Source organism: Ambystoma mexicanum, chromosome 3p (assembly GCF_040938575.1).
Source record: "Ambystoma mexicanum isolate Mex_15411 chromosome 3p, UKY_AmexF1_1, whole genome shotgun sequence".
Lineage (NCBI taxonomy): Eukaryota > Metazoa > Chordata > Amphibia > Caudata > Ambystomatidae > Ambystoma > Ambystoma mexicanum.
The window spans coordinates 1,116,279,106-1,116,291,617 of record NC_090925.1 but is presented as its reverse complement, the minus strand read 5'-3'; the positions used below and the strand labels follow the sequence as shown (position 1 = coordinate 1,116,291,617).

Sequence of the window (12,512 nt, the reverse complement as noted above, 5' to 3'; positions counted from 1 at the left end):
CATACAACACGTCTGCACGCCAGAGGCCTGTAGCTGATGGAGAAGGATCTTCACATCAATATTCTGCAGCTGCAGTCAGTGTTCTGGGCCTTCAAGTCTTTCCTCCCATCTCTATAGGGCAAGGTAGTGAGGATCTTCATGGACAACACAACCACGATATTCTACATCAGGAAGCAGGGGGGTGCACTCTATCCCCAGTGCTCTCCTGGGTCATCGGACAAGAGATGTTCCTCCTTTCTCACCTGGTGGGAGTCCAGAACACCATTGCCGACTCCCTCAGCAGGGAGTGGCGCTCCTGCCACGAATGGGAACTTCAGCAGGACCAGGTAGACTACATCTTCAGCAAGTGGGGCAGGCCCCAGAGCGATCTGTTTTTTACGGCAGAGAACTCCAAAATGCCATACGTTTGCCAGCATAAAGTCACCATTGGCTTTACTAGTCCCAAACTATTAACAGAAACCAGTACAAACCATCATATTGTGTGACGTACTGGTAGGGGCAATTCGATTGACCCGGGGTCTGTTATTCGAGGGGGCACGTCTCTGTCCCACCTGATCGAGTTTTGGCTGGTGGCAGTGGATACTACTTTTTATATTCGACCGCAAATATATCTCTATGGGATTTTCCCATTGTTCGAGGCTACCAACTTTAATTATTTAATTCCTATAGCCTCGAACATACCGCCGGGTTATTTATTTAATATTCACCGGTTGGTATTTTTTGCCAGAACTCGATTCTAAAATGGCATTTGTGTTCTCTTCTTTGACTCCAACCCAAGTCGAGCCCTTTGTTCCACTTTTTGGTGGGCTTCTCCACAGAAGCCTCCAAAAGTGGTGCCTCTGTCTGGGTACCACAGGGGGTGTAGGAGGGGGTTTAGGCACCCTGGACTGAGTTTCCTTGGCAACTCAAGTCGCACTCTTGTGCGATTGGCCCAAGCCGGCTCACCACTTAACATGTTTGACAGCTAGGCTGAATGAATGGGCGTTTCTTGCATAAAAGTAGGGCTTTTGGGACTGGAACTTCAGAAGTCGCCACAGGATCTGAGAATCCGAAGAGGGAGAAGCTGAGCCGACCTGCGACGACACCACCGGTGGAGCCCTGCTGAACCGTCTCACCACTTCCTGACGACGGAGGAGATCTTCTTGCCGGAGAGTCTCTTCCCCTTGAGCTGGTGGGGACAACCAGTTCGCTTTCCTTTTCGCCTACCATGGCGTCTAGTGGTTGAATTGCCTGTGCCAAGCACCCCGGCAACCGGATAGCCACTTGCCACTCAACCGCAAATAAAAGGACCTCTCCTTTGAATCGAGAAACTCGGCGGCTGGTTTCTTCCCTGGCAGTACAACAATCCCCTGCTTTCCTCCCCGACGAGATCTTCTGTTCTGCCGGACGAAGCACCAACTCCCAACCGCTGCCAGGAACAACTGCCCCCGCTGGAGTGTTCTCACCATTTCAAGGTACTGTGTCCGCCTGGCCTCCCTTTCTATAGATAGCTACAAGGTGACAGTAAATACTTAACCTTCTAAACTGGGCTGGCCTCTTGACCATCTAACTGGTCCCTTTCTTTTGGGCCAACTTCTTTCTGAACCTTTTCAAGACTTTTGTGCACCTTCCAACCGCGTGACCTTGGACACATTTCGATCTTATCCTCTTTAAAAAGATCCGACTTTCTGAACTCTAACTTCACGGTTTGATTCTGCCTTCCTCTCATGTGTTCTTTTGAAAGTGTTGGGATCTGTTTCAATTTATGCTCTGCCTTTCTCTCCCTTTTAAAACCGAATTATTAGCGTGCCATCTGCGTTAAGCACTCACTGATGTCTGAAAATAAGTGGGGCTTTACTTAAGACTTGTCTAATATTCTTTTAAGGGAGTGTATATACTTTAGTAACTGTTTTTGAACTTGCTTGAGATTAGTGCCAGTGTGTTTCCTTAGATGTGTTTTTAAATAAATAATATCTTTTACACAAAGCTCTGGTCAGTGTTTGCTTGTTCTACTCTGTGTACCTGCCCTATTGTGTATGCTCTGTATACTCCCTAACTCTTCTTGAGAGAAGTCTGACTGCTCAGCCACAGCTACCAGGTAAATCTGGGTGGTGCAGACTGCTACCAATTTGGTTTACTGCTAACGCCTGTAGTCTTTAAAATTCTGCAGTGGTCCCTAAGGGAACTTCACAGGTTTCAGCTTAACACTGCTACAAGTCATCAATTCACTCCAACAGTGCCGATGCAGGATAATCACCCCAGCGTGGTTGAAGCAGATCTGGTATTTGGACTATGTCACCCTGTCAGCATTGCCTCTGGCAGTTTGACCAGTAGTCCTAGATCTTCTCACCAGAGAAGGAGGCGCAATCCTGCACCATGACCCAGGATCGCTGAACCTGAGGGGTTGACTCTGGCAGCCCTAGTTTGGAGGTTACGAGTTGCCAGTGAACTGAATGGAGGTCCTTGCCAAGGCATGAGCTTTAGCACATGTGTAAGCGTTTTGCTACGTGGTGCTGGTCAGAATATCACCTCTCAGAGGGTCACAGCCCTGCAGATCCTTCCTTACTTGTTGTCCTTGGCCGGACTGGCGTACACCTCGATCATGGTGCATTTGCCGGCTATCTCACTACACCAGGTCTCCAGGAAGATCTTCTCTTTGGTCTTGCCAAGGAGTTCCTCAAAGGACTGTTTCGATTAACCCACTCTTGTTCCTCTTGTGGAAAACTGCTTTCATTGTGGCCAGGACGGTGGGTGAGATCCAGACACTATCCTGCAAACAGCCATTTCTGACTTCCCGAGTCGAGGGTTGGGCTGTGGACGCATCCCCATTTCATGCCGAAGGTACAGTCGGATTTCCACTTCAACAAGCCTTTGTTACCCATGTTTTTCCTGAAGCCTTTGTCACCGGCTGAAAGGGCCTTGCACTTGATGGACTTAGCTTGTGTCCTGAAGTTCTACATGATGCGCACTAAGCGTTTTCGGAAGACTTCTCAACCGTTCGTGAAATTTGGTCCTGTGAATCATGGGAAGGCCCTGTCCATGGTTTCCATCTCCAGGTGGCTCTCAGTTGAATCACACATCGGTTGGTGAACTGGCCGTCCCAGAGCCCACTCCAGTAGAGCGATCGCTGCAATGACCGTATTCTTGTCTGGTGTGCCCCTGCTGGACATCTGCAGGGTTGCTACGAAGAGGTCCATGTACACCGCCACAGGATTCTACTTTGTCGACGGGGATTCCAGGGAGGAGTGCAGAGTCGGCCAAGCAGTGCTACGCAACCTGTTCGCTTGAGGTGATTCTGTTCCAGAGATGAGAGTAATTGCTTCTGTGAAGTATTGCCACCTCCTGTGGTTGTGTAACGTTGTACTGCTATGTATTCGTTATTCATGAGAATGTGAATCCATGCTAGACCCCATGCTGGAGAAGGAACAAGTTACTTGTCTGTAATTCTTCTTCTCCAACATAGGGTCTGGCAAGGATTCACATGCTCATGAAAAGTCCCCGACAGGCCGGGAATACTCGGTAAAAGAGAAAAGTTTCACTTTCACTTACTAACTCTTTCTCCTCTAAACCACTGAGCTCTGGGTAATACTGCCCCAGCCAATAACTGCCCTCCCCAAGCCCCCACCCCCTCAGATTTTTACTGCACGTTCAATTGCTGGGTTGCCTCGTGTTTTGCGCTGTAGAATTTTTCTGATTCTTGAGTTTTTTTCATTAAAATGTCTCCATTTTGTCAAATGGAGCCTGTGTACCCTTTCGCGCTTTCGACTGGCAGGCGGGGATCAGTTTGTCTTTTGTCAACCCCTCTAGGGCAAACCTTTTTGATGATGATTCCAGAAGGCCTACAGCCCTACACTGCACATCGGACCATGTCGGAGAACTGAGGTTTTCTCGTCAAACTCTGCTCCAGCTGCGGACTAAAACTGTTTGTGGTGGACACTCTCCCGGTGCCTCTGTCTTCATCCGTATCACAAAGAAGCGGATTGTGAAATTTGCCTTGGATTCTCCAAACTCGCCATCAAGGACTGACACAGTAGACTGGGAGCGTGGGTCAAAGCCTTGACCACTACCCCGTGCGGCAAGTAAGGGCATGCCTCGCCCAGGACCAGTCGGTCTGAGGATGCCCCATCAGTGGGGGTCCAAGACAAGGCCAAGCACTGCAAGTCCTTTCCCGTCAGGGTTGCTGCGCAAGCAGGTCCTGCGACGAGTGAGGCGCGATCGTCGCTTCAGCTCCTGCTCGAAGAGGAAATCTGATAACCCGGGGAAGCTCCGGGAGAAGGCCAAGGCACAGGGTAAGGTGGCCGACCTGCCCCTGAAGGCCCAGGTGGCCCAGTCTACATAATCAACAATTTAACTGGTGGCGGCCACCCTCTCGAAAGCTAAAGCGGTGGTCCTGGCCCAGGGGACCCCAGCAGCGCCCATAGCGGCCAGGCCGGTGGAGAAGATGCTGGAGAAGAGGATGCCTGCTGAAACACCTCAGGACTCAAAAAGGTTGGGGGGGTGCAGTGGAGGCCTCTACCGAGCTCTAAGGCACAGATATTTCATCTTTGGACGAAGAGGACATGGCGTCCATTCACACGGTCTTGGAGGACACAGGGAACGAAGACGGAAGCGCTGAGGACAAGGTCCTTGTTGAGGGGGACTACGACGATGGTGATAATGTAGGCGCTGGGCCCAGCCCCCCCACCTCCCATCCTGCAGTGCCTCTCGTGGACGTGTGAGATGAGGGCCTGGCGCTGGTGAATAATCCCGTCGAAAAGAGACTGGTTTAAGAAGTACCGGGTGCTGGAGTCTGCCCAAGTGCCTGCAATCACCGCCATCCCCTGAGTGTCGTCTCGCCGGCTGCAAGAAAGAAGTCCTCCAATTCATCAGTCAGCCTCTGTTCCCCCGGACAGTGAGAGGAAGAAGTTGGATGCCATGGGCTGAAATGAGATATACTCGGCGCAACGCCAGTCAAGGCAGCAAATGCCCTTGTGATCTTTAAAGATATAGCCTAGCTCTCCTTTGTATCTAGCGTGTACTATCATACTTACAGGTTGGCACAGAACGTATGGCAACACACGCTAAAAACATTTATCAAGGATCAGCAATTTAATTTTGATTGAAATTTGAATATTTGAAGCATCATTTCTGTGATTACTTCAGAATCCTACATGACGGATACGTTGATTGTTTTGAAATTTACAAGAGTATATTAATGAAAATATCGTCTCTTAAATTGATTGTAGATCATTGAGAAGCACAAAAATAAATAATCCGCTCCTGAAGAAGGGAAATATTCCCGAAACATGTCGAGCAGAATAAGCATATGTTAAAAAAATATTAGCAATCTATTATGGGTTAAGCAATGAGGATAATTGTATGTAACTTATGACATGATTTCAAACACAGTTGGCAACGTAGAAATATTTTCTTTTGAACTATTGTATTTACACTGGCATTGATGAAAAACTGTTTTCTTTGGATTAACATAAAAACTAATAGTGCAAAAGTGAGGAGATACAAGTTTCTTTGAAATTTCTATTTAAAATGATACATTTTTGGTTGTTTTTTTCAACACACATAGGTTGTGCAAGGGACAGGAGTGTTCCACAAGACTGGACATCTGCTTCTGTTTACTGTTGTACACCTAGTGTCAGGGTTGGTTTTTCTCCCTTGTACCCCACTAATGTTCCTAAAACCTTAAGGGTTAAATACTGTTAACATAAAGTTGTGCACCCGGCCGTAAGGGTATTTTAGGCCATATGCATCACCACGGACATGAGATGGACTGCGTGGCTTCGGGCTACTAAATTCAACCCAGACATCCAGGAACGCATATTGGACCTTCCATTCGAAGGTGGTGATCTTTCACTCTACCACACCGATGAGGAGTTGGATAAAAAGAACAGTTCACAAACTGCAAAGTCTTTATCCTTCCGAAGGCCACGCCCAAGGCGTACACCCAGTCGCATTAATGCTCTGACAAGGGGCGGCCGTTTAGCATCTGCCGGGTCTTTCAAGAACAGAGGTCCAGACAGCCTGACTGTTCTCAGAGTCGGCACCTGCGCATTCTCGGAGTCTGCACCGGTGCAAATAACAAAAGAGGGGTGTAACAAGGGCTATTTTCAGCCCCCCCCCTCCTCCGCAACAGCCTCAGGGGGCAAGAAGGCATGAAGCGCCCCCTTCCGGGCCATGTGTCTACGGCGGGGGTGGGGGCAGGTTTGCCCTTCAGTTTTGGCATCAAAAAAGTGCGGACCCCTGTATCCTATCGGCGGTATCCACGGGGTACCGCCTACCGATACCTTCCTCTCCTCCCTCCTCCTCTCCAGTCCCACAGATGGGGACAGCAACTCGGGTAGCAATTCGGTCGCTCATCGAGAGCCATGCAGTAGATGTTCCAGCCTCCCAGCGAGGATTGGGCTGCTCCAGGATTTTTGCCAAACAAAGAACCCGTCTGGCGTTGTGTTGGACCTCTTCACCCTCAACCGATCCCTCCCGCTTTAAAAATTCAAGATGGTTACGCCAGCACTTATTGCGGAGACATTGTACAGAAGAGACTGGATGTGCTCCCTTGATCTGAAGGACGCTTATCTACATGTCCCGATTTGGAAACTGCATCGCTACTTTCTACGATTCAGGATCATGGGCTGCCATTTCCAATACAAGCTGGTACCCTTCAGCCTCAGTTAAGCCCCCAGGATATTTACCAGGCTCATGTACCTGGACGACTGGCTCGTCAGGGCGAGATCTCCGGAGGCGGTTCATCACACTTCCTCCGCCCTTATGATCACACTCCACGGTCTGGGATTTTTGATCAATATCAGAAGTCTCTGCTGCAGCAAACTCGCAGCCTGACCTTTCTGGGCCTCATGGCACACAAGCTCCGAGGAGAGGATAAGATCATGGCCAACAAGAGGGCCACTACTTGCTTCCTCACCCGGGAAGTGACCTCGGCCTTGTGGTACCAACACTTATTAGGTATCATTGCAGCGGTCCTACTGGCCCTAACCCACGTGATACTCGAGATGAGATTACAGCTGCACTTCGCAGCCTCATGAATCGGGAGCAGGGCTTCCAAGTGGCGCTTGTCAGCGTTCCTCCTTTTCTCCTTCCGGACCTCACATCGTGGTCCAGGGACTGCAACCTGCGGATGGGCAAGCCTTTCTGGGAGCCGGGCCGCAGGTCACCACGGATCCCTCCCTACAAGGCTGTGGGCCACTTTGGACAACTAGTGTCCATGGAGTCGACCCTGCAGGAGTCTTATGAACTGGCTGGAGCCGATGGCCATCTTGCTAGCTCTGAATGCTTTTCTTCCGCTCATTGTGGGGGGGGGGGGAATGGAGGGAGGGGAAGGTCCTCCTCATCCAGACGGACAACTCCACTTGCATGTATACTATGTCAACAAGCAGGGTGGTGCTACCAGGTCTTCACCACTGTGCAGCCTAGCGATCAGCCTGTGAAATGGGCCCTGGAGAACATAATCTAACTGACTACCATCCACCTCCCGTGGGAGTCCAAGCTGGAACAGGTTCAGCAGACTGGGAGCAGACAAATACGAGTGGCAATTGAACGATCAGGTGCTGATGGAGATCTTCAGCAGATGGGGGCATTCTCAGGTGGATCTCTTTGCCTCTTCGGACAACAAGAAGTGCCAGCAGTTCATGTTCTGGCGGGGCAGGACCCCGGCTCCCTGGGCGACATTCCAGATGCAGTGGAATGGCATGACAGCAAATGCCTTTCCTCCCACACCTGGTCCATAGGGTGATCTGCAAGATAAAGGAATCCTGTCACCTCAGCATCCTTCTGATAGCTCTGTGGTGGCCAGCAAGACTGTGGTTCTCTGAGCTTCTCGACCTCTTAGACAGGCCACCCATTCACCTGCTGATGGGTCCAACTCAAATCCTGGCACAACGGGGGGGGGGGAGGGGCGGCAGGGTCAACCATCCATCTCCATAAAAATTAGCCCTCGCTGCGTTGTTCCTGAGCAGGTCACGCTGATGCACCTGAGCCTGGTTTGCCTAGATCATTCAGGGTGCTAGGAGCAAGGCTTCTAGGAGCCAGTAGAACAGTATATGGACTAAGTGCTGTCGCTGGGCGGACTCTAAGATCGACCTCACCCCCTCCGCCCCTCCTTACTTGCACGTTGGATGATTTGCTCTTTCTCTGCACACCTTGCTCACTCAAGCGTGCAGGTGGACACATGCTGCACCTATTTGGCAGCCATAGGGGCCTACAGAATTTCAGAGGAGGTTGTCTTCTCTTCCAACCTTGTGGGCAAGCGACAGATGGCGGGCCTAACTAGGCTCTACCAGCCCATCAAGAAACCACACCCTGAGTGTAGTGTTGGGCGCCTTGACGTACAAACCGTTCCAGCCAATAGCGTCCACGGACATCAGGCTGGTCACCATAGTTCTGTTAGTGGGCCTCACCTCTGCTCGCAGAGTCAGTGAGATCCAGGCTCTGGTGGCATCGGAATCCTATACTACTTTTCATAAGGATAAGGTGGTCCTGAGAACACACCTTGCTTTCCTACCTAAGGTAGCCTTCTCTTTCCATCTAAATGAGGAGATAGTCTTACCTACTTTACTGATCCTAAGGAAGAGGCTCAAAAGGTCTTGCACGGTCTGGATGTCAGACGCACTCTGAAATTCTATCTGGACAGGACCAAGGGCTTCCGCAAGTCTGCCGCCCTGTTTGTCACCTTCTGAGCGGGAGCGGGGGGGTTGGGGAGGGGGAGTCATGGCATGCTTATCCTCTATAGCAAGGTTTATGGTTTCAGCCATTAAGGAGGCCTACGAGGCACAGAACAATCCACTTCTAGCCAACATGCATGCCCACGCTGTCTGAGCCAAGGCCACGGCCGTCTCCTTCCAGCGGCAGGTCCCGTGGCAGGTCATCAGCAGGGCAGTCACCTTGGCCACCCCTTCTGCTTTCTTTAAGCACTACTGTTTGGAAGCCGGCTCCAAGTCAGACGTGGCTTTCGGACAGGCTGTTCTACAAAACCTGTTTTCTTAAGGAGGGTCTCCTATCCACCCTGGGGCTACATTCAGTTGGAATTGACCATGCAGTATGGAGGAAAGGGGATGGGATGTAAGAGTAATTGATAGTCACTGTAGTGACTAACGTACTCTTGGTCCATAGTCCCCTTTCCTCCATACGTCTTCTCTCTCTTCCCCCCCCCCCCCCCCCCCCATAATACTGTTGTCATTAAATATTGTCGACACTGCAATGGGGACTGAGTGGTGCCAGTGGGCGGAGTCAGGGGAGCACATGCTCCCAGGGTCTGGCCTCTAAATTCAAAGGGCAAGGTATATTTTGCTGGTGAAAAAGGTTGTCTCCCATCCCTAGGGAGGGACGCCCACCCATGCAGTATGGAGGAAAGGGGACTATGTAATAAGAGTAATTTAGTCACTACGGTGAGTAACTATTCATTATTTGGACAACTGGTTGGTGAGGGTGGGGGTCACCCGAAGGGGTGGTGCACTCCTGCCACAGATTGGCAGATATCCTTCATCAGCTGGGGAGTTTTCCCTCAACCAGAGTAAATTGCAGTTATGCCCATCTCAGGACCTGGTCTTCCTAGGGGTGCGTTGGAACGCTACCCTTCAGCGGGTGTTCCCCACGCTCAAGGGGCTTATCTTGCGCCTTGAAACACTTGTGTATAAGCGCGTTATAAATGCCATATCATCTCCCTACACAAGGCGGTGGGGCACTTTCTGGGCAACTCTACCAGCTTGGCATGGTGGTTCCAGCACATTCAAGGCCTGATACCCTCATGCATGCTGACTGTACAGCATACCTGTCTCAAGTTGAGGTGCCTCCAGCGCCACCTGGTGACCAATTGGCATTAGGAGACAGGTCTGTAGGACAGGATCCCAATTCCACTGCTCTGTCTGTCTGCCTGAACTTCGCGGATGAATGGCAATGTTTTAGTGGGATCCCCCTTCACCTGACTGGAGCCTCACCTGGTGGTGACAACAACTCCTCTTTGGGGCTGGGGGGGGGTACTCTGCAGGGCATGGTCCAGGACAGAATCCCTCCTACATATTAATCTGCTCGAGCTAACCCCAAATCCCCTCCCTGCCCTTGTCTGCAGCTAGGAGTTTCGATCTGGGAATGGTTCCTTACAGAGAGGATTTGGATTTTGGCCGTGCACCGGCCAGGGGACGGCAATGCAGAAGCGGATTAGCTCTGCCGCTTGGGGTTCAACACCTACGAGTGGGAGTTGCACAAAATCTCCTTGTTACCCCTGTTCCTGCGTTGGTGGTTCATGGACTTGGACTTGTTTGCATCTCCCCTAAATGCCAACTGCCCAAGTTTGCCTCATGGGCAGGTCAGGGAGTCACTGGGAGACTCTCCAGATTTGCTGGCACAGCTGCTGGTGTTCGGTGTTCCCGCCCACCCATCTGCTCCAACAGACCCTATGCAAATTCCAGGCTTTGGTGGGCTGCATCCTCATCCTGGTTGTCCCCCACTGTCCTTTAAGAACTTGGTTTTCGGATCTGCTGCAGTTGCGCTCAGAGGGTCCCGTCCATCTTCCGATCCCCACAGGGCCTTCCTGATGCAGCAGGGCGGGCAAGTGGGACATCCGGACCCGCTAAACTGGCCCAGTCAGCCTGGTTCCTGATCAGCAGAGACTTCCCCATGATCAATTTTTAGATGACAACTGGGACATCATTCAGCACGCCAGGAGGCCCTCTACTCAGTCCCATTATAAAAGCAAATGGACTAGGTCTGCCATTGAGCTCTGGCTTTATCAGCACACTTGACTTGTTCTGGAGTTCAGATTGATACTTGCTGCATGTATTTGGCAGCCAGCTGGGATTACAAGAGTTCCCCCTGAGCATGTGTTTTCGGCAGCTAACTCAGTGGTTAAGTGCCACCTTAAGGGGTTTTCTAGGCTTTTCCCTCCAGTGCATAGGCCACATAAGGTCTACAAACTCAATGTTCTTCTTGCAGCTTTGCAACTTTAGCCTTTCAAGCCAATGGCCTCTTAACAGCCGCTTGGCAACTGAAACAGTTTTGTTGGTGGCTCTCGCCTATGTGCGCAGTGTTAGTGAGCTGCAGGCATTGTCATCGTGAGCGCCCGTCACCATATTTCACAACGACATGGTCATCTTGCGCACTCACCCAAACCTTTTGCCCATGGTGGTCTATCCGTTCCATTTGAGTCAAGAGATCTGTCTGTCGATGTTTTCCCAAATCCACAGTTCGAGCATGAGTGGGCCCTACATTCCTTGGACCTAAAGAGGTCTCTCGCTGGCTCTCTCTCTCTCGCTGGCTCTCTCTCTCTCGCTGGCTCTCTCTCTCTCGCTGGCTCTCTCTCGCTGGCTCTCTCTCTCTCTCGCTGGCTCTCTCTCTCTCTCGCTGGCTCTCTCTCTCTCTCGCTGGCTCTCTCTCTCTCTCGCTGGCTCTCTCTCTCTCTCGCTGGCTCTCTCTCTCTCTCGCTGGCTCTCTCTCTCTCTCGCTGGCTCTCTCTCTCTCTCGCTGGCTCTCTCTCTCTCGCTGGCTCTCTCTCTCTCGCTGGCTCTCTCTCTCGCTGGCTCTCTCTCTCTCGCTGGCTCTCTCTCGCTGGCTCTCTCTCTCTCTCGCTGGCTCTCTCTCTCGCTGGCTCTCTCTCTCTCTGTGACTTTTGGGGGCTCCTCCGCCAGCTCTGGGCTTCCATTTCTGAGGCGTACACGGCCATGGGCATACCTGTTCCTGAAGGGATTCATGCCTTGTTGCATTTCAGAGACATGCTTCATGGGATGTCATCAGCAAAGCGGTTACTTGGGCCACTCCGGCCTTCTGTAAGCACTACTCCCTGGACTCGAGCTCCAGGCGTTCTGAAGAACCCTTTCGTTTCATCCTACATACGAGTTAGGTTGTCACAGCTCCACCCCATGTTCTTCTTCAGTGGAATCGCCCACAAGGATGGAGTAAAGGGGACACGACATAGGAGTAATTACAGCTATTCACCATAACGACTAGAGTACTCCTAGTCCTTAGTCCCCTTTTTTCCAGACTTCCCTCCCATCTTCATCCGCAAGTCTGCCTATGGCCAATATGTAATTGACGTAGCCGGGCATCAAAAGTGTCCGATGTGTTCAAAGGGGACTGAGGTGAGTCACTGGAGGCGCTATGCTGAATTTTAAGGGAAGCTCAGGATTTGCTACCAAAGCTTCCGGTACCGTCCCCATGATGGGACACCGACAAGGATGGAGTAAAGGGGACTCATGACGGAGTACTCTAGTCACTACGGTGAGTAACTTTAATTTTTCAACATATTTGTTGAATCTGAAACTAAGGCAAAGTGTTTCCAAGTTGCAGCCTGGAGGCTGACCAAGTTGACAAAGAGACAATAGCTGTTGCTGAACTGTTGGATCAGGGGAAGGGAGTTCTTCTTTTGGTGTTCTCTAAAAGTGCTGAAGTTAAGTTAAAGTATTATACAAAGACTATCATCCTTCCTCAAGCACACCTCAAACCTACCCCCACTTTAGACGCAACTACATTCATTGGATAAAGAACAATGACAGATAACTTACCTTGCCCTTGTAAATTATGAGAATAACCTT

The 12,512-nt window shown here is 50.9% G+C and overlaps 1 protein-coding gene across 1 annotated transcript in view; it reads left to right on the top strand.

The window, feature by feature from the left end:
- Positions 1 to 12,512, top strand: part of HSPA4 (heat shock protein family A (Hsp70) member 4) — a 711,161-nt gene that overhangs the window by 129,178 nt on the left and 569,471 nt on the right. The gene's annotated exons all lie outside the window — the stretch shown is intronic.